The sequence below is a fragment of the Phyllobates terribilis genome, unplaced genomic scaffold, assembly GCF_046119375.1.
Source record: "Phyllobates terribilis strain yellow unplaced genomic scaffold, ASM4611937v1 Scaffold_1__5_contigs__length_1240528914, whole genome shotgun sequence".
Classification (NCBI taxonomy): Eukaryota; Metazoa; Chordata; class Amphibia; order Anura; family Dendrobatidae; genus Phyllobates; species Phyllobates terribilis.
Genome location: NW_027362761.1, coordinates 752,663,297 through 752,690,053, shown reverse-complemented (window position 1 = coordinate 752,690,053; position 26,757 = coordinate 752,663,297).

Sequence of the window (26,757 nt, the reverse complement as noted above, 5' to 3'; positions counted from 1 at the left end):
CAGCTTAGGACTTCAGAGTGGTTTAACAAGACGGTTTTAATGCCCCTTGGAAGAGTGGTGGAGGTCACAGTAGCTTAACAAGACGGTTTTAATGCCCCTTGGAAGAGACGTGGAGGTCACAGTAGCTTAACAAGATGGTTTTAATGCCCCTTGGAAGAGACGTTGAGGTGACAGTAGCTTAACAAGACAGTTTTAATGCCCCTTGGAAGAGCTGTGGAGTTCAGAGTGTTTTAACAAGACTGTTTTAATGCCCCTTGGAAGAGATGTGGAGGTCACAGTAGCTTAACAAGACAGTTTTAATGCCTCTTGGAAGAGTGTTGGAGGTCACAGTAGCTTAACAAGACAGCTTTAATGCCCCTTGGAAGAGCTGTGAAGTTCAGAGTGGTTTAACAAGATGGTTTTAATGCCCCTTGGAAGAGACGTGGAGGTGACAGTAGCTTAACATGACAGTTTTAATGCCCCTTGGAAGAGCTGTGGAGTTCAGAGTGTTTTAACAAGACTGTTTTAATGCCCCTTGGAAGAGATGTGGAGGTCACAGTAGCTTAACAAGACAGTTTTAATGCCTCTTGGAAGAGTGTTGGAGGTCACAGTAGCTTAACAAGACAGCTTTAATGCCCCTTGGAAGAGCTGTGATGTTCAGAGTGGTTTAACAAGATGGTTTTAATGCCCCTTGGAAGAGACGTGGAGGTGACAGTAGCTTAACATGACAGTTTTAATGCCCCTTGGAAGAGCTGAGGAGTTCAGAGTGGTTTAACAAGACGGTTTTAATGCCCCTTGGAAGAGTGGTGGAGGTCACAGTAGCTTAACAAGATGGTTTTAATGCTCCTTGGAAGAGTGTTGGAGGTCACAGTAGCTTAACAAGACAGTTTTAATGCCCCTTGGAAGAGACTTGGAGGTCACAGTAGCTTAACAAGATGGTTTTAATGCCCCTTGGAAGAGTGGTGAAGTTCACAGTAGCTTAACAAGACGGTTTTAATGCCCCTTGGAAGAGACGAGGAGGTGACAGTAGCTTAACAAGACAGTTTTAATGCCCCTTGGAAGAGCTGTGGAGTACAGAGTGGTTAAAGAAGACGGTTTTAATGCCCCTTGGAAGAGACGTGGAGGCCACAGTAGCTTCACAATATGGTTTTAATGCCCCTTGGAAGAGTGTTGGAGGTCACAGTAGCTTAACAAGACAGTTTTAATGCCCCTTGGAAGAGACGTGGAGGTCACAGTAGCTTAACAAGATGGTTTTAATGCCCCTTGGAAGAGACGTGGAGGTCACAGTAGCTTAACAAGACAGTTTTAATGCCCCTTGGAAGAGCTTAGGACTTCAGAGTGGTTTAACAAGACGGTTTTAATGCCCCTTGGAAGAGTGGTGGAGGTCACAGTAGCTTAACAAGACGGTTTTAAAGCCCCTTGGAAGAGACGTGGAGGTCACAGTAGCTTAACAAGACGGTTTTAATGCCCCTTGGAAGAGACGTTGAGGTGACAGTAGCTTAACAAGACAGTTTTAATGCCCCTTGGAAGAGCTGTGGAGTTCAGAGTGTTTTATCAAGACGGTTCTAATGCCTCTTGGAAGAGATGTGGAGGTCACAGTAGCTTAACAAGACAGTTTTAATGCCCCTTGGAAGAGTGTTGGAGGTCACAGTAGCTTAACAAGACAGTTTTAATGCCCCTTGGAAGAGCTGTGAAGTTCAGAGTCGTTTAACAAGATGGTTTTAATGCCCCTTGGAAGAGACGTGGAGGTCACAGTAACTTAACAAGACGGTTTTAATGCGCCTTGGAAGAGGGGTGGAGGTCACAGTAGCTTAACAAGACGGTTTTTCATGCCCCTTGGAAGAGACGTGGAGGTGACAGTAGCTTAACAAGACAGTTTTAATGCCCCTTGGAAGAGCTGTGGAGTACAGAGTGGTTAAACAAGACGGTTTTAATGCCCCTTGGAAGAGACGTGGAGGTCACAGTAGCTTAACAAGATGGTTTTAATGCCCCTTGGAAGAGACGTGGAGGTCACAGTAGCTTAACAAGACAGTTTTAATGCCACTTGGATGAGTGGTGGAGGTCACAGTAGCTTAACAGGACAGTTTTAATGTCCCTTGGAAGAGCTGTGGAGTTCAGAGTGGTTTAACAAGATGGTTTCAATGCCCCTTGGAAGAGACGTGGAGGTCACAGTAACTTAACAAGACGGTTTTAATGCGCCTTGGAAGAGTGGTGGAGGTCACAGTAGCTTAACAAGACGGTTTTAATGCCCCTTGGAAGAGACGTGGAGGTGACAGTAGCTTAACAAGACAGTTTTAATGCCCCTTGGAAGAGCTGTGGAGTACAGAGTGGTTAAACAAGACGGTTTTAATGCCCCTTGGAAGAGACGTGGAGGCCACAGTAGCTTCACAACACAGTTTTAATGCCCCTTGGAAGAGTGTTGGAGGTCACTGTAGCTTAACAAGACAGTTTTAATGCCCCTTGGAAGAGACGTGGAGGTCACAGTAGCTTAACAAGATGGTTTTAATGCCCCTTGGAAGAGACGTGGAGGTCACAGTAGCTTAACAAGACAGTTTTAATGTCCCTTGGAAGAGCTGTGGAGTTCAGAGTGGTTTAACAAGACAGTTTTAATGCCCCTTGGAAGAGACGTGGAGGTCACAGTAGCTTAACAAGACAGTTTTAATGCCCCTTGGAAGAGCTGTGAAGTTCAGAGTGGTTTAACAAGATGGTTTTAATGCCCCTTGGAAGAGACGTGGAGGTCACAGTAACTTAACAAGACGGTTTTAATGCGCCTTGGAAGAGTGGTGGAGGTCACAGTAGCTTAACAAGACGGTTTTTCATGCCCCTTGGAAGAGACGTGGAGGTGACAGTAGCTTAACAAGACAGTTTTAATGGCCCTTGGAAGAGCTGTGGAGTACAGAGTGGTTCAACAAGATGGTTTTAATGCCCCTTGGAAGAGACGTGGAGGCCACAGTAGCTTCACAAGACAGTTTTAATGCCCCTTGGAAGAGCTGAGGAGTTCAGAGTGGTTTAACAAGACGGTTTTAATGCCCCTTGGAAGAGTGGTGGAGGTCACAGTAGCTTAACAAGATGGTTTTAATGCCCCTTGGAAGAGTGTTGGAGGTCACAGTAGCTTAACAAGACAGTTTTAATGTCCCTTGGAAGAGCTGTGGAGTTCAGAGTGGTTTAACAAGACAGTTTTAATGCCCCTTGGAAGAGACGTGGAGGTCACAGTAGCTTAACAAGACAGTTTTAATGCCCCTTGGAAGAGTGGTGGAGGTCACAGTAGCTTAACAAGATGGTTTTAATGCCCCTTGAAGCGTGGTGAAGGTCATAGTAGCTTAACAGGACAGTTTTAATGCCCCTTGGAAGAGTGGTGGAGGTCATAGTAGCTTAAGAAGACAGTTTTAATGCCCCTTGGAAGAGCTGTGAAGTTCAGAGTGGTTTAACAAGATGGTTTTAATGCCCCTTGGAAGAGACGTGAAGGTGACAGTAGATTAACAAGACAGTTTTAATGCCCCTTGGAAGAGCTGTGGAGTACAGAGTGGTTAAACAAGACGGTTTTAATGCCCCTTGGAAGAGACGTGGAGGCTACAGTAGCTTCACAAGACAGTTTTAATGCCCCTTGGAAGAGTGGTGGAGGTCACAGTAGCTTAATAAGACAGTTTTAATGCCCCTTGGAAGAGACGTGGAGGTCACAGTAGCTTAACAAAACAGTTTTAATGCATCTTGGAAGAGTGGTGGAGGTCATAGTAGCTTAACAAGACAGTTTTAATGCCCCTTGGAAGAGCTGTGGAGTTCAGAGTGGTTTAACAAGACGGTTTTAATGCCCCTTGGAAGAGCCGTGGAGGTCACAGTAGCTTAACAAGACAGTTTTAATGCCCCTTGGAAGAGTGGTGGAGGTCACAGTAGCTTAACAAGACGGTTTTAATGCCCCGTAGAAGAGACGTGGAGGTCACAGTAGCTTAACAAGACAGTTTTAATGCCCCTTGGAAGAGACGTGGAGGTCACAGTAGCTTAACAAGACAGTTTTAATGCCCCTTGGAAGAGTGATGGGGTCACAGTAGCTTAACAAGACGGTTTTAATGCCCCTTGGAAGAGACGTGGAGGCTACAGTAGCTTCACAAGACAGTTTTAATGCCCCTTGGAAGAGTGTTGGAGGTCAGAGTAGCTTAACAAGACAGTTTTAATGCCCCTTGGAAGAGACGTGGAGGTCACAGTAGCTTAACAAGACAGTTTTAATGCCCCTTGGAAGAGTGTTGGAGGTCATAGTAGCTTAACAAGACAGTTTTAATGCCCCTTGGAAGAGCTGTGGAGTTCAGAGTTGTTTAACAAGACGGTTTTAATGCCCCTTGGAAGAGCCGTGGAGGTCACAGTAGCTTAACAAGACAGTTTTAATGCCCCTTGGAAGAGTGGTGGAGGTCACAGTAGCTTAACAAGATGGTATTAATGCCCCTTGGAAGAGACGTGGAGGTCACAGTAGCTTAACAAGATGGTTTTAATGCCCCTTGGAAGAGACTTGGAGGTCACAGTAGCTTAACAAGACAGTTTTAATGCCCCTTGGAAGAGTGGTGGAGGTCACAGTAGCTTAACAAGACAGTTTTAATGTCCCTTGGAAGAGCTGTGGAGTTCAGAGTGGTTTAACAAGACAGTTTTAATGCCCCTTGGAAGAGACATGGAGGTCACAGTAGCTTAACAAGACAGTTTTAATGCCCCTTGGAAGAGTGGTGGAGGTCACAGTAGCTTAAAAAGACGGATTTAATGCCCCTTGGAAGAGTGGTGGAGGTCATAGTAGCTTAACAGGACAGTTTTAATGCCCCTTGGAAGAGTGGTGGAGGTCATAGTAGCTTAACAAGACAGTTTTAATGCCCCTTGGAAGAGCTGTGGAGTTCAGAGTGGTTAAACAAGACGGTTTTAATGCCACTTGGAAGAGACGTGGAGGCCACAGTAGCTTCACAAGACAGTTTTAATGCCCCTTGGAAGAGTGTTGGAGGTCACAGTAGCTTAACAAGACAGTTTTAATGCCCCTTTGGAAGAGACGTGGAGGTCACAGTAGCTTAACAAGATGGTTTTAATGCCCCTTGGAAGAGACGTGGAGGTCACAGTAGCTTAACAAGACAGTTTTAATGCCACATGGAAGAGCTGAGGAGTTCAGAGTGGTTTAACAACACGGTTTTAATGCCCCTTGGAAAAGTGGTGGAGGTCACAGTAGCTTAACAAGATGGGTTTAATGCCCCTTGGAAGAGTGGTGGAGGTCACAGTAGCTTAACAAGACAGTTTTAATGCCCCTTGGAAGAGACGTGGAGGTCACAGCAGCTTAACAAGATGATTTTAATGCTCCTTGCAAGAGACATGGAGGTCACAGTAGCTTAACAAGACAGTTTTAATGCCCCTTGGAAGAGTGGTGGAGGTCATAGTAGCTTAACAAGACAGTTTTAATGCCCCTTGGAAGAGCTGTGGAGTTCAGAGTGGTTTAACAAGACGGTTTTAATGCCCCTTGGAAGAGACGTGGAGGTCACAGTAGCTTAACAAGACAATTGTAATGCCCCTTGGAAGAGTGGTGGAGGTCACAGTAGCTTAACAAGATGGTTTTAATGCCCCTTGGAAGAGACGTGGAGGTCACAGTAGCTTAACAAAACGGTTTTAATGCCCCTTGAAAGAGACGTGGAGGTCACAGTAGCTTAACAAGACAGTTTTAATGCCCCTTGGAAGAGTGGTGAAGGTGACAGTAGCTTAACAAGACAGTTTTAATGTCCCTTGGAAGAGCTGTGGAGTTCAGAGTGGTTTAACAAGATGGTTTTAATGCCCCTTGGAAGAGACGTGGAGGTCACAGTAGCTTAACAAGACAGTTTTAAAGCCCCTTGGAAGAGTGTTGGAGGTCACAGTAGCTTAACAAGATGGTTTTAATGCCCCTTGGAAGAGACGTGGAGGCCACAGTAGCTTCACAAGACAGTTTTAATACCCCTTGGAAGAGTGGTGGAGGTCACAGTAGCTTAACAAGACGGTTTTAATGCCCCTTGGAAGAGACGTGGAGGTGACTGTAGCTTAACAAGACAGTTTTAATGCCCCTTGGAAGAGCTGTGGAGTACAGAGTGGTTAAACAAGACGGTTTTAATGCCCCTTGGAAGAGACGTGGAGGCCACAGTAGCTTCACAAGACAGTTTTAATGCCCCTTGGAAGAGTGTTGGAGGTCACAGTAGCTTAACAAGATGGTTTTAATGCCCCTTGGAAGAGACGTGGAGGCCACAGTAGCTTCACAAGACAGTTTTAATACCCCTTGGAAGAGACGTGGAGGTCACAGTAGCTTAACAAGATGGTTTTAATGCCTCTTGGAAGAGACGTGGAGGTCACAGTACCTTAACAAGACAGTTTTAATGCCCCTTAGAAGAGACGTGGAGGTCACAGTAGCTTAACAAGATGGTTTTAATGCCCCTTGGAAGAGACGTGGAGGTCACAGTAGCTTAACAAGACAGTTTTAATGCCCCTTGGAAGAGTGGTGGAGGTCACAGTAGCTTAACAAGATGGTTTAAATGCCCCTTGGAAGAGTGTTGGAGGTCATAGTAGCTTAACAAGACAGTTTTAATGCCCCTTGGAAGAGACTTGGAGGTCACAGTAGCTTAACAAGATGGTTTTAATGTCCCTTGGAAGAGACGTGGAGGTCACAGTAGCTTAACAAGACAGTTTTAATGCCCCTTGGAAGAGCTGTGGAGTTCAGAGTGGTTTAACAAGACGGTTTTAATGCCCCTTGGAAGAGACGTGGAGGTCACAGTAACTTAACAAGACAGTTTTATTGCCCCTTGGAAGAGCTGAGGAGTTCAGAGTGGTTTAACAAGACGGTTCTAATGCCCCTTGGAAGAGTGGTGGAGGTCACAGTAGCTTAACAAGACGGTTTTAATGCCCATTGGAAGAGATGTGGAGGTCACAGTAGCTTAACAAGACGGTTTTAATGCCCCTTGGAAGAGACGCGGAGGTGACAGTAGCTTAACAAGACAGTTTTAATGCCCCTTGGAAGAGCTGTGTAGAACAGAGTGGTTAAACAAGACGGTTCTAATGCCCCTTGGAAAAGACGTGGAGGCCACAGGAGCTTCACAAGACAGTTTTAATGCCCCTTAGAAGAGACGTGGAGGTCACAGTAGCTTAAGAAGATGGTTTTAATGCCCCTTGGAAGAGACGTGGAGGTCACAGTAGCTTAACAAGACAGTTTTAATGCCGTTTGGAACAGCTTAGGACTTCAGAGTGGTTTAACAAGACGGTTTTAATGCCCCTTGGAAGAGTGGTGGAGGTCACAGTAGCTTAACAAGACGGTTTTAATGCCCCTTGGAAGAGACGTGGAGGTCACAGTAGCTTAACAAGATGGTTTTAATGCCCCTTGGAAGAGACGTTGAGGTGACAGTAGCTTAACAAGACAGTTTTAATGCCCCTTGGAAGAGCTGTGGAGTTCAGAGTGTTTTAACAAGACTGTTTTAATGCCCCTTGGAAGAGATGTGGAGGTCACAGTAGCTTAACAAGACAGTTTTAATGCCTCTTGGAAGAGTGTTGGAGGTCACAGTAGCTTAACAAGACAGCTTTAATGCCCCTTGGAAGAGCTGTGAAGTTCAGAGTGGTTTAACAAGATGGTTTTAATGCCCCTTGGAAGAGACGTGGAGGTGACAGTAGCTTAACATGACAGTTTTAATGCCCCTTGGAAGAGCTGTGGAGTTCAGAGTGTTTTAACAAGACTGTTTTAATGCCCCTTGGAAGAGATGTGGAGGTCACAGTAGCTTAACAAGACAGTTTTAATGCCTCTTGGAAGAGTGTTGGAGGTCACAGTAGCTTAACAAGACAGCTTTAATGCCCCTTGGAAGAGCTGTGATGTTCAGAGTGGTTTAACAAGATGGTTTTAATGCCCCTTGGAAGAGACGTGGAGGTGACAGTAGCTTAACATGACAGTTTTAATGCCCCTTGGAAGAGCTGAGGAGTTCAGAGTGGTTTAACAAGACGGTTTTAATGCCCCTTGGAAGAGTGGTGGAGGTCACAGTAGCTTAACAAGATGGTTTTAATGCTCCTTGGAAGAGTGTTGGAGGTCACAGTAGCTTAACAAGACAGTTTTAATGCCCCTTGGAAGAGACTTGGAGGTCACAGTAGCTTAACAAGATGGTTTTAATGCCCCTTGGAAGAGTGGTGAAGTTCACAGTAGCTTAACAAGACGGTTTTAATGCCCCTTGGAAGAGACGAGGAGGTGACAGTAGCTTAACAAGACAGTTTTAATGCCCCTTGGAAGAGCTGTGGAGTACAGAGTGGTTAAAGAAGACGGTTTTAATGCCCCTTGGAAGAGACGTGGAGGCCACAGTAGCTTCACAATATGGTTTTAATGCCCCTTGGAAGAGTGTTGGAGGTCACAGTAGCTTAACAAGACAGTTTTAATGCCCCTTGGAAGAGACGTGGAGGTCACAGTAGCTTAACAAGATGGTTTTAATGCCCCTTGGAAGAGACGTGGAGGTCACAGTAGCTTAACAAGACAGTTTTAATGCCCCTTGGAAGAGCTTAGGACTTCAGAGTGGTTTAACAAGACGGTTTTAATGCCCCTTGGAAGAGTGGTGGAGGTCACAGTAGCTTAACAAGACGGTTTTAAAGCCCCTTGGAAGAGACGTGGAGGTCACAGTAGCTTAACAAGACGGTTTTAATGCCCCTTGGAAGAGACGTTGAGGTGACAGTAGCTTAACAAGACAGTTTTAATGCCCCTTGGAAGAGCTGTGGAGTTCAGAGTGTTTTATCAAGACGGTTCTAATGCCTCTTGGAAGAGATGTGGAGGTCACAGTAGCTTAACAAGACAGTTTTAATGCCCCTTGGAAGAGTGTTGGAGGTCACAGTAGCTTAACAAGACAGTTTTAATGCCCCTTGGAAGAGCTGTGAAGTTCAGAGTCGTTTAACAAGATGGTTTTAATGCCCCTTGGAAGAGACGTGGAGGTCACAGTAACTTAACAAGACGGTTTTAATGCGCCTTGGAAGAGGGGTGGAGGTCACAGTAGCTTAACAAGACGGTTTTTCATGCCCCTTGGAAGAGACGTGGAGGTGACAGTAGCTTAACAAGACAGTTTTAATGCCCCTTGGAAGAGTGGTGGAGGTCACAGTAGCTTAACAAGATGGTATTAATGCCCCTTGGAAGAGACGTGGAGGTCACAGTAGCTTAACAAGATGGTTTTAATGCCCCTTGGAAGAGACTTGGAGGTCACAGTAGCTTAACAAGACAGTTTTAATGCCCCTTGGAAGAGTGGTGGAGGTCACAGTAGCTTAACAAGACAGTTTTAATGTCCCTTGGAAGAGCTGTGGAGTTCAGAGTGGTTTAACAAGACAGTTTTAATGCCCCTTGGAAGAGACATGGAGGTCACAGTAGCTTAACAAGACAGTTTTAATGCCCCTTGGAAGAGTGGTGGAGGTCACAGTAGCTTAAAAAGACGGATTTAATGCCCCTTGGAAGAGTGGTGGAGGTCATAGTAGCTTAACAGGACAGTTTTAATGCCCCTTGGAAGAGTGGTGGAGGTCATAGTAGCTTAACAAGACAGTTTTAATGCCCCTTGGAAGAGCTGTGGAGTTCAGAGTGGTTAAACAAGACGGTTTTAATGCCACTTGGAAGAGACGTGGAGGCCACAGTAGCTTCACAAGACAGTTTTAATGCCCCTTGGAAGAGTGTTGGAGGTCACAGTAGCTTAACAAGACAGTTTTAATGCCCCTTTGGAAGAGACGTGGAGGTCACAGTAGCTTAACAAGATGGTTTTAATGCCCCTTGGAAGAGACGTGGAGGTCACAGTAGCTTAACAAGACAGTTTTAATGCCACATGGAAGAGCTGAGGAGTTCAGAGTGGTTTAACAACACGGTTTTAATGCCCCTTGGAAAAGTGGTGGAGGTCACAGTAGCTTAACAAGATGGGTTTAATGCCCCTTGGAAGAGTGGTGGAGGTCACAGTAGCTTAACAAGACAGTTTTAATGCCCCTTGGAAGAGACGTGGAGGTCACAGCAGCTTAACAAGATGATTTTAATGCTCCTTGCAAGAGACATGGAGGTCACAGTAGCTTAACAAGACAGTTTTAATGCCCCTTGGAAGAGTGGTGGAGGTCATAGTAGCTTAACAAGACAGTTTTAATGCCCCTTGGAAGAGCTGTGGAGTTCAGAGTGGTTTAACAAGACGGTTTTAATGCCCCTTGGAAGAGACGTGGAGGTCACAGTAGCTTAACAAGACAATTGTAATGCCCCTTGGAAGAGTGGTGGAGGTCACAGTAGCTTAACAAGATGGTTTTAATGCCCCTTGGAAGAGACGTGGAGGTCACAGTAGCTTAACAAAACGGTTTTAATGCCCCTTGAAAGAGACGTGGAGGTCACAGTAGCTTAACAAGACAGTTTTAATGCCCCTTGGAAGAGTGGTGAAGGTGACAGTAGCTTAACAAGACAGTTTTAATGTCCCTTGGAAGAGCTGTGGAGTTCAGAGTGGTTTAACAAGATGGTTTTAATGCCCCTTGGAAGAGACGTGGAGGTCACAGTAGCTTAACAAGACAGTTTTAAAGCCCCTTGGAAGAGTGTTGGAGGTCACAGTAGCTTAACAAGATGGTTTTAATGCCCCTTGGAAGAGACGTGGAGGCCACAGTAGCTTCACAAGACAGTTTTAATACCCCTTGGAAGAGTGGTGGAGGTCACAGTAGCTTAACAAGACGGTTTTAATGCCCCTTGGAAGAGACGTGGAGGTGACTGTAGCTTAACAAGACAGTTTTAATGCCCCTTGGAAGAGCTGTGGAGTACAGAGTGGTTAAACAAGACGGTTTTAATGCCCCTTGGAAGAGACGTGGAGGCCACAGTAGCTTCACAAGACAGTTTTAATGCCCCTTGGAAGAGTGTTGGAGGTCACAGTAGCTTAACAAGATGGTTTTAATGCCCCTTGGAAGAGACGTGGAGGCCACAGTAGCTTCACAAGACAGTTTTAATACCCCTTGGAAGAGACGTGGAGGTCACAGTAGCTTAACAAGATGGTTTTAATGCCTCTTGGAAGAGACGTGGAGGTCACAGTACCTTAACAAGACAGTTTTAATGCCCCTTAGAAGAGACGTGGAGGTCACAGTAGCTTAACAAGATGGTTTTAATGCCCCTTGGAAGAGACGTGGAGGTCACAGTAGCTTAACAAGACAGTTTTAATGCCCCTTGGAAGAGTGGTGGAGGTCACAGTAGCTTAACAAGATGGTTTAAATGCCCCTTGGAAGAGTGTTGGAGGTCATAGTAGCTTAACAAGACAGTTTTAATGCCCCTTGGAAGAGACTTGGAGGTCACAGTAGCTTAACAAGATGGTTTTAATGTCCCTTGGAAGAGACGTGGAGGTCACAGTAGCTTAACAAGACAGTTTTAATGCCCCTTGGAAGAGCTGTGGAGTTCAGAGTGGTTTAACAAGACGGTTTTAATGCCCCTTGGAAGAGACGTGGAGGTCACAGTAACTTAACAAGACAGTTTTATTGCCCCTTGGAAGAGCTGAGGAGTTCAGAGTGGTTTAACAAGACGGTTCTAATGCCCCTTGGAAGAGTGGTGGAGGTCACAGTAGCTTAACAAGACGGTTTTAATGCCCATTGGAAGAGATGTGGAGGTCACAGTAGCTTAACAAGACGGTTTTAATGCCCCTTGGAAGAGACGCGGAGGTGACAGTAGCTTAACAAGACAGTTTTAATGCCCCTTGGAAGAGCTGTGTAGAACAGAGTGGTTAAACAAGACGGTTCTAATGCCCCTTGGAAAAGACGTGGAGGCCACAGGAGCTTCACAAGACAGTTTTAATGCCCCTTAGAAGAGACGTGGAGGTCACAGTAGCTTAAGAAGATGGTTTTAATGCCCCTTGGAAGAGACGTGGAGGTCACAGTAGCTTAACAAGACAGTTTTAATGCCGTTTGGAACAGCTTAGGACTTCAGAGTGGTTTAACAAGACGGTTTTAATGCCCCTTGGAAGAGTGGTGGAGGTCACAGTAGCTTAACAAGACGGTTTTAATGCCCCTTGGAAGAGACGTGGAGGTCACAGTAGCTTAACAAGATGGTTTTAATGCCCCTTGGAAGAGACGTTGAGGTGACAGTAGCTTAACAAGACAGTTTTAATGCCCCTTGGAAGAGCTGTGGAGTTCAGAGTGTTTTAACAAGACTGTTTTAATGCCCCTTGGAAGAGATGTGGAGGTCACAGTAGCTTAACAAGACAGTTTTAATGCCTCTTGGAAGAGTGTTGGAGGTCACAGTAGCTTAACAAGACAGCTTTAATGCCCCTTGGAAGAGCTGTGAAGTTCAGAGTGGTTTAACAAGATGGTTTTAATGCCCCTTGGAAGAGACGTGGAGGTGACAGTAGCTTAACATGACAGTTTTAATGCCCCTTGGAAGAGCTGTGGAGTTCAGAGTGTTTTAACAAGACTGTTTTAATGCCCCTTGGAAGAGATGTGGAGGTCACAGTAGCTTAACAAGACAGTTTTAATGCCTCTTGGAAGAGTGTTGGAGGTCACAGTAGCTTAACAAGACAGCTTTAATGCCCCTTGGAAGAGCTGTGATGTTCAGAGTGGTTTAACAAGATGGTTTTAATGCCCCTTGGAAGAGACGTGGAGGTGACAGTAGCTTAACATGACAGTTTTAATGCCCCTTGGAAGAGCTGAGGAGTTCAGAGTGGTTTAACAAGACGGTTTTAATGCCCCTTGGAAGAGTGGTGGAGGTCACAGTAGCTTAACAAGATGGTTTTAATGCTCCTTGGAAGAGTGTTGGAGGTCACAGTAGCTTAACAAGACAGTTTTAATGCCCCTTGGAAGAGACTTGGAGGTCACAGTAGCTTAACAAGATGGTTTTAATGCCCCTTGGAAGAGTGGTGAAGTTCACAGTAGCTTAACAAGACGGTTTTAATGCCCCTTGGAAGAGACGAGGAGGTGACAGTAGCTTAACAAGACAGTTTTAATGCCCCTTGGAAGAGCTGTGGAGTACAGAGTGGTTAAAGAAGACGGTTTTAATGCCCCTTGGAAGAGACGTGGAGGCCACAGTAGCTTCACAATATGGTTTTAATGCCCCTTGGAAGAGTGTTGGAGGTCACAGTAGCTTAACAAGACAGTTTTAATGCCCCTTGGAAGAGACGTGGAGGTCACAGTAGCTTAACAAGATGGTTTTAATGCCCCTTGGAAGAGACGTGGAGGTCACAGTAGCTTAACAAGACAGTTTTAATGCCCCTTGGAAGAGCTTAGGACTTCAGAGTGGTTTAACAAGACGGTTTTAATGCCCCTTGGAAGAGTGGTGGAGGTCACAGTAGCTTAACAAGACGGTTTTAAAGCCCCTTGGAAGAGACGTGGAGGTCACAGTAGCTTAACAAGACGGTTTCAATGCCCCTTGGAAGAGACGTTGAGGTGACAGTAGCTTAACAAGACAGTTTTAATGCCCCTTGGAAGAGCTGTGGAGTTCAGAGTGTTTTATCAAGACGGTTCTAATGCCTCTTGGAAGAGATGTGGAGGTCACAGTAGCTTAACAAGACAGTTTTAATGCCCCTTGGAAGAGTGTTGGAGGTCACAGTAGCTTAACAAGACAGTTTTAATGCCCCTTGGAAGAGCTGTGAAGTTCAGAGTCGTTTAACAAGATGGTTTTAATGCCCCTTGGAAGAGACGTGGAGGTCACAGTAACTTAACAAGACGGTTTTAATGCGCCTTGGAAGAGGGGTGGAGGTCACAGTAGCTTAACAAGACGGTTTTTCATGCCCCTTGGAAGAGACGTGGAGGTGACAGTAGCTTAACAAGACAGTTTTAATGCCCCTTGGAAGAGCTGTGGAGTACAGAGTGGTTAAACAAGACGGTTTTAATGCCCCTTGGAAGAGACGTGGAGGTCACAGTAGCTTAACAAGATGGTTTTAATGCCCCTTGGAAGAGACGTGGAGGTCACAGTAGCTTAACAAGACAGTTTTAATGCCACTTGGATGAGTGGTGGAGGTCACAGTAGCTTAACAGGACAGTTTTAATGTCCCTTGGAAGAGCTGTGGAGTTCAGAGTGGTTTAACAAGATGGTTTCAATGCCCCTTGGAAGAGACGTGGAGGTCACAGTAACTTAACAAGACGGTTTTAATGCGCCTTGGAAGAGTGGTGGAGGTCACAGTAGCTTAACAAGACGGTTTTAATGCCCCTTGGAAGAGACGTGGAGGTGACAGTAGCTTAACAAGACAGTTTTAATGCCCCTTGGAAGAGCTGTGGAGTACAGAGTGGTTAAACAAGACGGTTTTAATGCCCCTTGGAAGAGACGTGGAGGCCACAGTAGCTTCACAACACAGTTTTAATGCCCCTTGGAAGAGTGTTGGAGGTCACTGTAGCTTAACAAGACAGTTTTAATGCCCCTTGGAAGAGACGTGGAGGTCACAGTAGCTTAACAAGATGGTTTTAATGCCCCTTGGAAGAGACGTGGAGGTCACAGCAGCTTAACAAGACAGTTTTAATGCCCCTTGGAAGAGACGTGGAGGTCACAGTAGCTTAACAAGATGGTTTTAATGCCCCTTGGAAGAGACGTGGAGGTCACAGTAGCTTAACAAGACAGTTTTAATGCCCCTTCGAAGAGCTGAGGAGTTCAGAGTGGTTTAACAAGACGGTTTTAATGCTACTTGGAAGAGTGGTGGAGGTCACAGTAGCTTAACAAGATATTTTTAATGCCCCTTGGAAGAGTGTTGCAGGTCACAGTAGCTTAACAAGACAGTTTTAATGCCCCTTGGAAGAGACTTGGAGGTCACAGTAGCTTAACAAGATGGTTTTAATGCCCCTTGGAAGAGACGTGGAGGTCACAGTAGCTTAACAAGACAGTTTTAATGCCCCTTGGAAGAGTGGTGGAGGTCATAGTAGCTTAACAAGACAGTTTTAATGCCCCTTGGAAGAGCTGTGGAGTTCAGAATGGTTTAACAAGACGGTTTTAATGCCCCTTGGAAGAGACGTGGAGGTCACAGTAGCTTAACAAGACAATTGTAATGCCCCTCGGAAGAGTGGTGGAGGTCACAGGAGCTTAACAAGATGGTTTTAATGGCTCTTGGAAGAGACGTGGAGGTCACAGTAGCTTAACAAAACGGTTTTAATGCCCCTTGAAAGAGACTTGGAGGTCACAGTAGCTTAACAAGACAGTTTTAATGCCCCTTGGAAGAGTGGTGGAGGTGACAGTAGCTTAACAAGACAGTTTTAATGTCCCTTGGAAGAGCTGTGGAGTTCAGAGTGGTTTAACAAGACGGTTTTAATGCCCCTTGGAAGAGACGTGGAGGTCACAGTAGCTTAACAAGACAGTTTTAATGCCCCTTGGAAGAGTGTTGGAGGTCACAGTAGCTAAATAAGATGGTTTTAATGCCCCTTGGAAGAGTGGTGAAGGTCACAGTAGCTTAACAAGACCGTTTTAATGACCCTTGGAAGAGACGAGGAGGTGACAGTAGCTTAACAAGACAGTTTTAATGCCCCATGGAAGAGCTGTGGAGTACAGAGTGGTTAAACAAGACGGTTTTAATGCCCCTTGGAAGAGACGTGGATGCCACAGTAGCTTCACTAGACAGTTTTAATGCCCCTTGGCAGAGTGTTGGAGGTCACAGTAGCTTAACAAGACAGATTTAATGCCCCTTAGAAGAGACGTGGAGGTCACAGTAGCTTAACAAGATGGTTTTAATGCCCCTTGGAAGAGACGTGGAGGTCACAGTAGCTTAACAAGACAGTTTTAATGCCGCTTGGAAGAGCTTAGGACTTCAGAGTGGTTTAACAAGACGGTTTTAATGCCCCTTGGAAGAGTGGTGGAGGTCACAGTAGCTTAACAAGACGGTTTTAATGCCCCTTGGAAGAGACGTGGAGGTCACAGTAGCTTAACAAGATGGTTTTAATGCCCCTTGGAAGAGACGTTGAGGTGACAGTAGCTTAACAAGACAGTTTTAATGCCCCTTGGAAGAGCTGTGGAGTTCAGAGTGTTTTAACAAGACTGTTTTAATGCCCCTTGGAAGAGATGTGGAGGTCACAGTAGCTTAACAAGACAGTTTTAATGCCTCTTGGAAGAGTGTTGGAGGTCACAGTAGCTTAACAAGACAGCTTTAATGCCCCTTGGAAGAGCTGTGAAGTTCAGAGTGGTTTAACAAGATGGTTTTAATGCCCCTTGGAAGAGACGTGGAGGTGACAGTAGCTTAACATGACAGTTTTAATGCCCCTTGGAAGAGCTGAGGAGTTCAGAGTGGTTTAACAAGACGGTTTTAATGCCCCTTGGAAGAGTGGTGGAGGTCACAGTAGCTTAACAAGATGGTTTTAATGCCCCTTGAAAGAGTGTTGGAGGTCACAGTAGCTTAACAAGACAGTTTTAATGCCCCTTGGAAGAGACTTGGAGGTCACAGTAGCTTAACAAGACAGTTTTAATGCCCCTTGGAAGAGCTTAGGACTTCAGAGTGGTTTAACAAGACGGTTTTAATGCCCCTTGGAAGAGTGGTGGAGGTCACAGTAGCTTAACAAGATGGTTTTAATGCCCCTTGAAAGAGTGTTGGAGGTCACAGTAGCTTAACAAGATGGTTTTAATGCCCCTTGGAAGAGTGGTGAAGGTCACAGTAGCTTAACAAGACGGTTTTAATGCCCCTTGGAAGAGACGAGGAGGTGACAGTAGCTTAACAAGACAGTTTTAATGCCCCTTGGAAGAGCTGTGGAGTACAGAGTGGTTAAAGAAGACGGTTTTAATGCCCCTTGGAAGAGACGTGGAGGCCACAGTAGCTTCACAAGATGGTTTTAATGCCCCTTGGAAGAGTGTTGGAGGTCACAGTAGCTTAACAAGACAGTTTTAATGCCCCTTGGAAGAGACGTGGAGGTCACAGTAGCTTAACAAGACAGTTTTAATGCCCCTTGGAAGAGCTTAGGACTTCAGAGTGGTTTAACAAGACGGTTTTAATGCCCCTTGGAAGAGTGGTGGAGGTCACAGTAGCTTAACAAGACGGTTTTAAAGCCCCTTGGAAGAGACGTGGAGGTCACAGTAGCTTAACAAGACGGTTTTAATGCCCCTTGGAAGAGACGTTGAGGTGACAGTAGCTTAACAAGACAGTTTTAATGCCCCTTGGAAGAGCTGTGGAGTTCAGAGTGTTTTATCAAGACGGTTCTAATGCCTCTTGGAAGAGATGTGGAGGTCACAGTAGCTTAACAAGACAGTTTTAATGCCCGTTGGAAGAGTGTTGGAGGTCACAGTAGCTTAACAAGACAGTTTTAATGCCCCTTGGAAGAGCTGTGAAGTTCAGAGTGGTTTAACAAGATGGTTTTAATGCCCCTTGGAAGAGACGTGGAGGTCACAGTAACTTAACAAGACGGTTTTAATGCGCCTTGGAAGAGTGGTGGAGGTCACAGTAGCTTAACAAGACGGTTTTTCATGCCCCTTGGAAGAGACGTGGAGGTGACAGTAGCTTAACAAGACAGTTTTAATTGCCCTTGGAAGAGCTGTGGAGTACAGAGTGGTTCAACAAGACGGTTTTAATGCCCCTTGGAAGAGACGTGGAGGCCACAGTAGCTTCACAAGACAGTTTTAATGCCCCTTGGAAGAGCTGAGGAGTTCAGAGTGGTTTAACAAGACGGTTTTAATGCCCCTTGGAAGAGTGGTGGAGGTCACAGTAGCTTAACAAGATGGTTTTAATGCCCCTTGGAAGAGTGTTGGAGGTCACAGTAGCTTAACAAGACAGATTTAATGCCCCTTGGAAGAGACTTGGAGGTCACAGTAGCTTAACAAGATGGTTTTAATGCCCCTTGGAAGAGACGTGGAGGTCACAGTAGCTTAACAAGACAATTTTAATGCCCCTTGGAAGAGTGGTGGAGGTCATAGTAGCTTAACAAGACAGTTTTAATGCCCCTTGGAAGAGTGGTGGAGGTCATAGTAGCTTAATAAGACAGTTTTAATGCCCCTTGAAAGAGCTGTGAAGTTCAGAGTGGTTTAACAAGATGGTTTTAATGCCCCTTGGAAGAGACGTGGAGGTGACAGTAGCTTAACAAGACAGTTTTAATGCTCCTTGGAAGAGCTGTGGAGTACAGAGTGGTTAAATAAGACAGTTTTAATGCCCCTTGGAAGAGACGTGGAGGCTACAGTAGCTTCACAAGACAGTTTTAATGCCCCTTGGAAGAGTGTTGGAGGTCAGAGTAGCTTAACAAGACAGTTTTATTGCCCCTTGGAAGAGACGTGGAGGTCACAGTAGCTTAACAAGACAGTTTTAATGCCCCTTGGAAGAGTGTTGGAGGTCATAGTAGCTTAACAAGACAGTTTTAATGCCCCTTGGAAGAGCTGTGGAGTTCAGAGTGGTTTAACAATACGGTTTTAATGCCCCTTGGAAGAGCCGTGGAGGTCACAGTAGCTTAACAAGACAGTTTTAATGCCCCTTGGAAGAGTGGTGGAGGTCACATTAGTTAACAAGATGGTTTTAATGCCCCTTGGAAGAGACGTGGAGGTCACAGTAGCTTAACAAGACAGTTTTAATGCCCCTTGGATGAGTGGTGGAGGTCACAGTAGCTTAACAGGACAGTTTTAATGTCCCTTGGAAGAGCTGTGGAGTTCAGAGTGGTTTAACAAGACAGTTTTAATGCCCCTTGGAAGAGACATGGAGGTCACAGTAGCTTAACAAGACAGTTTTAATGCCCCTTGGAAGAGTGGTGGAGTTCACAGTAGCTTAAAAAGACGGATTTAATGCCCCTTGGAAGAGTGGTGGAGGTCATAGTAGCTTAACAGGACAGTTTTAATGCCCCTTGGAAGAGTGGTGGAGGTCACAGTAGCTTAACAAGACAGTTTTAATGCCCCTTGGAAGAGTGTTGGAGGTCACAGTAGCTTAACAAGACAGTTTTAATGTCCCTTGGAAGAGCTGTGGAGTTCAGAGTGGTTTAACAAGATGGTTTTAATGCCCCTTGGAAGAGCCGTGGAGGTCACAGTAGCTTAACAAGACAGTTTTAATGCCCCTTGGAAGAGTGTTGGAGGTCACAGTAGCTTAACAAGACAGTTTTAATGTCCCTTGGAAGAGCTGTGGAGTTCAGAGTGGTTTAACAAGACAGTTTTAATGCCCCTTGGAAGAGACGTGGAGGTCACAGTAGCTTAACAAGACAGTTTTAATGCCCCTTGGAAGAGTGGTGGAGGTCACAGTAGCTTAACAAGATGGTTTTAATGCCCCATGAAGCGTGGTGGAGGTCATAGTAGCTTAACAGGACAGTTTTAATGCCCCTTGGAAGAGTGGTGGAGGTCATAGTAGCTTAACAAGACAGTTTTAATGCCCCTTGGAAGAGCTGTGAAGTTCAGAGTGGTTTAACAAGATGGTTTTAATGCCCCTTGGAAGAGACGTGGAGGTGACAGTAGCTTAACAAGACAGTTTTAATGCCCCTTGGAAGAGCTGTGGAGTACAGAGTGGTTAAACAAGACGGTTTTAATGCCCCTTGGAAGAGACGTGGAGGCTACAGTAGCTTCACTAGACAGTATTAATGCCCCTTGGAAGAGTGGTGGAGGTCACAGTAGCTTAATAAGACAGTTTTAATGCCCCTTGGAAGAGACGTGGAGGTCACAGTAGCTTAACAAGACAGTTTTAATGCATCTTGGAAGAGTGGTGGAGGTCATAGTAGCTTAACAAGACAGTTTTAATGCCCCTTGGAAGAGCTGTGGAGTTCAGAGTGGTTTAGCAAGACGGTTTTAATGCCCCTTGGAAGAGCCGTGGAGGTCACAGTAGCTTAACAAGACAGTTTTAATGCCCCTTGGAAGAGTGGTGGAGGTCACAGTAGCTTAACAAGACGGTTTTAATGACCCGTAGAAGAGACGTGGAGGTCACAGTAGCTTAACAAGACAGTTTTAATGCCCCTTGGAAGAGACGTGGAGGTCACAGTAGCTTAACAAGACAGTTTTAATGCCCCTTGGAAGAGTGATGGGGTCACAGTAGCTTAACAAGACGGTTTTAATGCCCCTTGGAAGAGACGTGGAGGCTACAGTAGCTTCACAAGACAGTTTTAATGCCCCTTGGAACAGTGTTGGAGGTCAGAGTAGCTTAACAAGACAGTTTTAATGCCCCTTGGAAGAGACGTGGAGGTCACAGTAGCTTAACAAGACAGTTTTAATGCCCCTTGGAAGAGTGTTGGAGGTCATAGTAGCTTAACAAGACAGTTTTAATGCCCCTTGGAAGAGCTGTGGAGTTCAGAGTGGTTTAACAAGACGGTTTTAATGCCCCTTGGAAGAGCCGTGGAGGTCACAGTAGCTTAACAAGACAGTTTTAATGCCCCTTGGAAGAGTGGTGGAGGTCACAGTAGCTTAACAAGATGGTTTTAATGCCCCTTGGAAGAGACGTGGAGGTCACAGTAGCTTAACAAGATGGTTTTAATGCCCCTTGGAAGAGACGTGGAGGTCACAGTAGCTTAACAAGACAGTTTTAATGCCCCTTGGAAGAGTGGTGGAGGTCACAGTAGCTTAACAAGACAGTTTTAATGTCCCGTGGAAGAGCTGTGGAGTTCAGAGTGGTTTAACAAGACAGTTTTAATGCCCCTTGGAAGAGACATGGAGGTCACAGTAGCTTAACAAGACAGTTTTAATGCCCCTTGGAAGAGTGGTGGAGGTCACAGTAGCTTAAAAAGACGGATTTAATGCCCCTTGGAAGAGTGGTGGAGGTCATAGTAGCTTAACAGGACAGTTTTAATGCCCCTTGGAAGAGTGGTGGAGGTCATAGTAGCTTAACAAGACAGTTTTAATGCCCCTTGGAAGAGCTGTGGAGTTCAGAGTGGTTAAACAAGACGGTTTTAATGCCCCGTTGAAGAGACGTGGAGGTCACAGTAGCTTAACAAGACAGTTTTAATGCCCCTTAGAAGAGTGGTGGAGGTCATAGTAGCTTAACAAGACAGTTTTAATGCCCCTTGGAAAAGTTGTGGAGTTCAGAGTGGTTTAACAAGACGGTTTTAATGCCCCTTGGAAGAGACGTGGAGGTCACAGTAGCTTAACAAGACGATTTTAATGCCCCTTGGAAGAGACGTGGAGGTCACAGTAGCTTAACAAAATGGTTTTAATGCCCCTTGGAAGAGACCTGGAGGTCACAGTAGCTTAACAAGACAGTTTTAATGCCCCTTGGAAGAGTGGTGGAGGTCACAGTAGCTTAACAAGACAGTTTTAATGTCCCTTGGAAGAGCTGTGGAGTACAGAGTGGTTAAACAAGACGGTTTTAATGCCACTTGGAAGAGACGTGGAGGCCACAGTAGCTTCACAAGACAGTTTTAATGCCCCTTGGAAGAGTGTTGGAGGTCACAGTAGCTTAACAAGACAGTTTTAATGCCCCTTTGGAAGAGACGTGGAGGTCACAGTAGCTTAACAAGATGGTTTTAATGCCCCTTGGAAGAGACGTGGAGGTCACAGTAGCTTAACAAGACAGTTTTAATGCCCCATGGAAGAGCTGAGGAGTTCAGAGTGGTTTAACAACACGGTTTTAATGCCCCTTGGAAAAGTGGTGGAGGTCACAGTACCTTAACAAGATGGGTTTAATGCCCCTTGGAAGAGTATTGGAGGTCACAGTAGCTTAACAAGACGGTTTTAATGCCCCTTGGAAGAGACGTGGAGGCTACAGTAGCTTAACAAGACGGTTTTAATGCCCCTTGGAAGAGACGTGGAGGCTACAGTAGCTTCACAAGACAGTTTTAATGCCCCTTGGAAGAGTGTTGGAGTTCAGAGTAGCTTAACAAGACAGTTTTAATGCCCCTTGGAAGAGACGTGGAGGTCACAGTAGCTTAACAAGACAGTTTTAATGCCCCTTGGAAGAGTGTTGGAGGTCATAGTAGCTTAACAAGACAGTTTTAATGCCCCTTGGAAGAGCTGTGGAGTTCAGAGTGGTTTAACAAGACGGTTTTAATGCCCCTTGGAAGAGCCGTGGAGGTCACAGTAGCTTAACAAGACAGTTTTAATGCCCCTTGGAAGAGTGGTGGAGGTCACAGTAGCTTAACAAGATGGTTTTAATGCCCCTTGGAAGAGACGTGGAGGTCACAGTAGCTTAACAAGATGGTTTTAATGCCCCTTGGAAGAGACGTGGAGGTCACAGTAGCTTAACAAGACAGTTTTAATGCCCCTTGGAAGAGTGGTGGAGGTCACAGTAGCTTAACAAGACAGTTTTAATGTCCCTTGGAAGAGCTGTGGAGTTCAGAGTGGTTTAACAAGACAGTTTTAATGCCCCTTGGAAGAGACATGGAGGTCACAGTAGCTTAACAAGACAGTTTTAATGCCCCTTGGAAGAGTGGTGGAGGTCACAGTAGCTTAAAAAGACGGTTTTAATGCCCCTTGGAAGAGTGGTGGAGGTCATAGTAGCTTAACAGGACAGTTTTAATGCCCCTTGGAAGAGTGGTGGAGGTCATAGTAGCTTAACAAGACAGTTTTAATGCCCCTTGGAAGAGCTGTGGAGTTCAGAGTGGTTAAACAAGACGGTTTTAATGCCCCTTTGAAGAGACGTGGAGGTCACAGTAGCTTAACAAGACAGTTTTAATGCCCCTTAGAAGAGTGGTGGAGGTCATAGTAGCTTAACAAGACAGTTTTAATGCCCCTTGGAAAAGTTGTGGAGTTCAGAGTGGTTTAACAAGACGGTTTTAATTCCCCTTGGAAGAGACGTGGAGGTCACAGTAGCTTAACAAGACAGTTTTAATGCCCCTTAGAGGAGTGGTGGAGGTCATAGTAGCTTAACAAGACAGTTTTAATGCCCCTTGGAAAAGTTGTGGAGTTCAGAGTGGTTTAACAAGACGGTTTTAATTCCCCTTGGAAGAGACGTGGAGGTCACAGTAGCTTAACAAGACGATTTTAATGCCCCTTGGAAGTGACGTGGAGGTCACAGTAGCTTAACAAAATGGTTTTAATGCCCCTTGGAAGAGACGTGGAGGTCACAGTAGCTTAACAAGACAGTTTTAATGCCCCTTGGAAGAGTGGTGGAGGTCACAGTAGCTTAACAAGACAGTTTTAATGTCCCTTGGAAGAGCTGTGGAGTACAGAGTGGTTAAACAAGACGGTTTTAATGCCACTTGGAAGAGACGTGGAGGCCACAGTAGCTTCACAAGACAGTTTTAATGCCCCTTGGAAGAGTGTTGGAGGTCACAGTAGCTTAACAAGACAGTTTTAATGCCCCTTTGGAAGAGACGTGGAGGTCACAGTAGCTTAACAAGATGGTTTTAATGCCCCTTGGAAGAGACGTGGAGGTCACAGTAGCTTAACAAGACAGTTTTAATGCCCCATGGAAGAGCTGAGGAGTTCAGAGTGGTTTAACAACACGGTTTTAATGCCCCTTGGAAAAGTGGTGGAGGTCACATTAGCTTAACAAGATGGGTTTAATGCCCCTTGGAAGAGTATTGGAGGTCACAGTAGCTTAACAAGACAGTTTTAATGCCCCTTGGAAGAGACGTGGAGGTCACAGCAGCTTAACAAGATGATTTTAATGCTCCTTGCAAGAGACATGGAGGTCACAGTAGCTTAACAAGACAGTTTTAATGCCCCTTGGAAGAGTGGTGGAGTTCATAGTAGCTTAACAAGACAGTTTTAATGCCCCTTGGAAGAGCTGTGGAGTTCAGAGTGGTTTAACAAGACGGTTTTAATACCCCTTGGAAGAGACGTGGAGGTCACAGTAGCTTAACAAGACAATTGTAATGCCCCTTGGAAGAGTGGTGGAGGTCACAGTAGCTTAACAAGATGGTTTTAATGCCCCTTGGAAGAGACGTGGCGGTCACAGTAGCTTAACAAAACGGTTTTAATGCCCCTTGAAAGAGACGTGGAGGTCACAGTAGCTTAACAAGACAGTTTTAATGCCGCTTGGAAGAGTGGTGACGGTGACAGTAGCTTAACAAAACAGTTTTAATGTCCCTTGGAAGAGCTGTGGAGTTCAGAGTGGTTTAACAAGACAGTTTTAAAGCCCCATGGAAGAGTGGTGGAGGTCACAGTAGCTAAACAAGATGGTTTTAATTCCCCTTGGAAGAGTGGTGGAGGTCACAGTAGCTTAACAAGACGGTTTTAATGCCCCTTGGAAGAGACGTGGAGGTCACAGTAACTTAACAAGACGGTTTTAATGCGCCTTGGAAGAGTGGTGGAGGTCACAGTAGCTTAACAAGACGGTTTTAATGCCCCTTGGAAGAGTGTTGGAGGTCACAGTAGCTTAACAAGACAGTTTTAATGCCCCTTGGAAGAGCTTAGGACTTCAGAGTGGTTTAACAAGACGGTTTTAATGCCCCTTGGAAGAGTGGTGGAGGTCACAGTAGCTTAACAAGACGGTTTTAAAGCCCCTTGGAAGAGACGTGGAGGTCACAGTAGCTTAACAAGACGGTTTTAATGCCCCTTGGAAGAGACGTTGAGGTGACAGTAGCTTAACAAGACAGTTTTAATGCCCCTTGGAAGAGCTGTGGAGTTCAGAGTGTTTTATCAAGACGGTTCTAATGCCTCTTGGAAGAGATGTGGAGGTCACAGTAGCTTAACAAGACAGTTTTAATGCCCGTTGGAAGAGTGTTGGAGGTCACAGTAGCTTAACAAGACAGTTTTAATGCCCCTTGGAAGAGCTGTGAAGTTCAGAGTGGTTTAACAAGATGGTTTTAATGCCCCTTGGAAGAGACGTGGAGGTCACAGTAACTTAACAAGACGGTTTTAATGCGCCTTGGAAGAGTGGTGGAGGTCACAGTAGCTTAACAAGACGGTTTTTCATGCCCCTTGGAAGAGACGTGGAGGTGACAGTAGCTTAACAAGACAGTTTTAATGGCCCTTGGAAGAGCTGTGGAGTACAGAGTGGTTCAACAAGACGGTTTTAATGCCCCTTGGAAGAGACGTGGAGGCCACAGTAGCTTCACAAGACAGTTTTAATGCCCCTTGGAAGAGCTGAGGAGTTCAGAGTGGTTTAACAAGACGGTTTTAATGCCCCTTGGAAGAGTGGTGGAGGTCACAGTAGCTTAACAAGATGGTTTTAATGCCCCTTGGAAGAGTGTTGGAGGTCACAGTAGCTTAACAAGACAGATTTAATGCCCCTTGGAAGAGACTTGGAGGTCACAGTAGCTTAACAAGATGGTTTTAATGCCCCTTGGAAGAGACGTGGAGGTCACAGTAGCTTAACAAGACAATTTTAATGCCCCTTGGAAGAGTGGTGGAGGTCATAGTAGCTTAACAAGACAGTTTTAATGCCCCTTGGAAGAGTGGTGGAGGTCATAGTAGCTTAATAAGACAGTTTTAATGCCCCTTGAAAGAGCTGTGAAGTTCAGAGTGGTTTAACAAGATGGTTTTAATGCCCCTTGGAAGAGACGTGGAGGTGACAGTAGCTTAACAAGACAGTTTTAATGCTCCTTGGAAGAGCTGTGGAGTACAGAGTGGTTAAATAAGACAGTTTTAATGCCCCTTGGAAGAGACGTGGAGGCTACAGTAGCTTCACAAGACAGTTTTAATGCCCCTTGGAAGAGTGTTGGAGGTCAGAGTAGCTTAACAAGACAGTTTTATTGCCCCTTGGAAGAGACGTGGAGGTCACAGTAGCTTAACAAGACAGTTTTAATGCCCCTTGGAAGAGTGTTGGAGGTCATAGTAGCTTAACAAGACAGTTTTAATGCCCCTTGGAAGAGCTGTGGAGTTCAGAGTGGTTTAACAATACGGTTTTAATGCCCCTTGGAAGAGCCGTGGAGGTCACAGTAGCTTAACAAGACAGTTTTAATGCCCCTTGGAAGAGTGGTGGAGGTCACATTAGTTAACAAGATGGTTTTAATGTCCCTTGGAAGAGACGTGGAGGTCACAGTAGCTTAACAAGACAGTTTTAATGCCCCTTGGATGAGTGGTGGAGGTCACAGTAGCTTAACAGGACAGTTTTAATGTCCCTTGGAAGAGCTGTGGAGTTCAGAGTGGTTTAACAAGACGGTTTTAATGCCCCTTGGAAGAGACGTGGAGGTCACAGTAACTTAACAAGACAGTTTTAATGCCCCTTGGAAGAGCTGAGGAGTTCAGAGTGGTTTAACAAGACGGTTCTAATGCCCCTTGGAAGAGTGGTGGAGGTCACAGTAGCTTAACAAGACGGTTTTAATGCCCATTGGAAGAGATGTGGAGGTCACAGTAGCTTAACAAGACGGTTTTAATGCCCCTTGGAAGAGACGCGGAGGTGACAGTAGCTTAACAAGACAGTTTTAATGCCCCTTGGAAGAGCTGTGTAGAACAGAGTGGTTAAACAAGACGGTTCTAATGCCCCTTGGAAAAGACGTGGAGGCCACAGGAGCTTCACAAGACAGTTTTAATGCCCCTTAGAAGAGACGTGGAGGTCACAGTAGCTTAAGAAGATGGTTTTAATGCCCCTTGGAAGAGACGTGGAGGTCACAGTAGCTTAACAAGACAGTTTTAATGCCGTTTGGAACAGCTTAGGACTTCAGAGTGGTTTAACAAGACGGTTTTAATGCCCCTTGGAAGAGTGGTGGAGGTCACAGTAGCTTAACAAGACGGTTTTAATGCCCCTTGGAAGAGACGTGGAGGTCACAGTAGCTTAACAAGATGGTTTTAATGCCCCTTGGAAGAGACGTTGAGGTGACAGTAGCTTAACAAGACAGTTTTAATGCCCCTTGGAAGAGCTGTGGAGTTCAGAGTGTTTTAACAAGACTGTTTTAATGCCCCTTGGAAGAGATGTGGAGGTCACAGTAGCTTAACAAGACAGTTTTAATGCCTCTTGGAAGAGTGTTGGAGGTCACAGTAGCTTAACAAGACAGCTTTAATGCCCCTTGGAAGAGCTGTGAAGTTCAGAGTGGTTTAACAAGATGGTTTTAATGCCCCTTGGAAGAGACGTGGAGGTGACAGTAGCTTAACATGACAGTTTTAATGCCCCTTGGAAGAGCTGTGGAGTTCAGAGTGTTTTA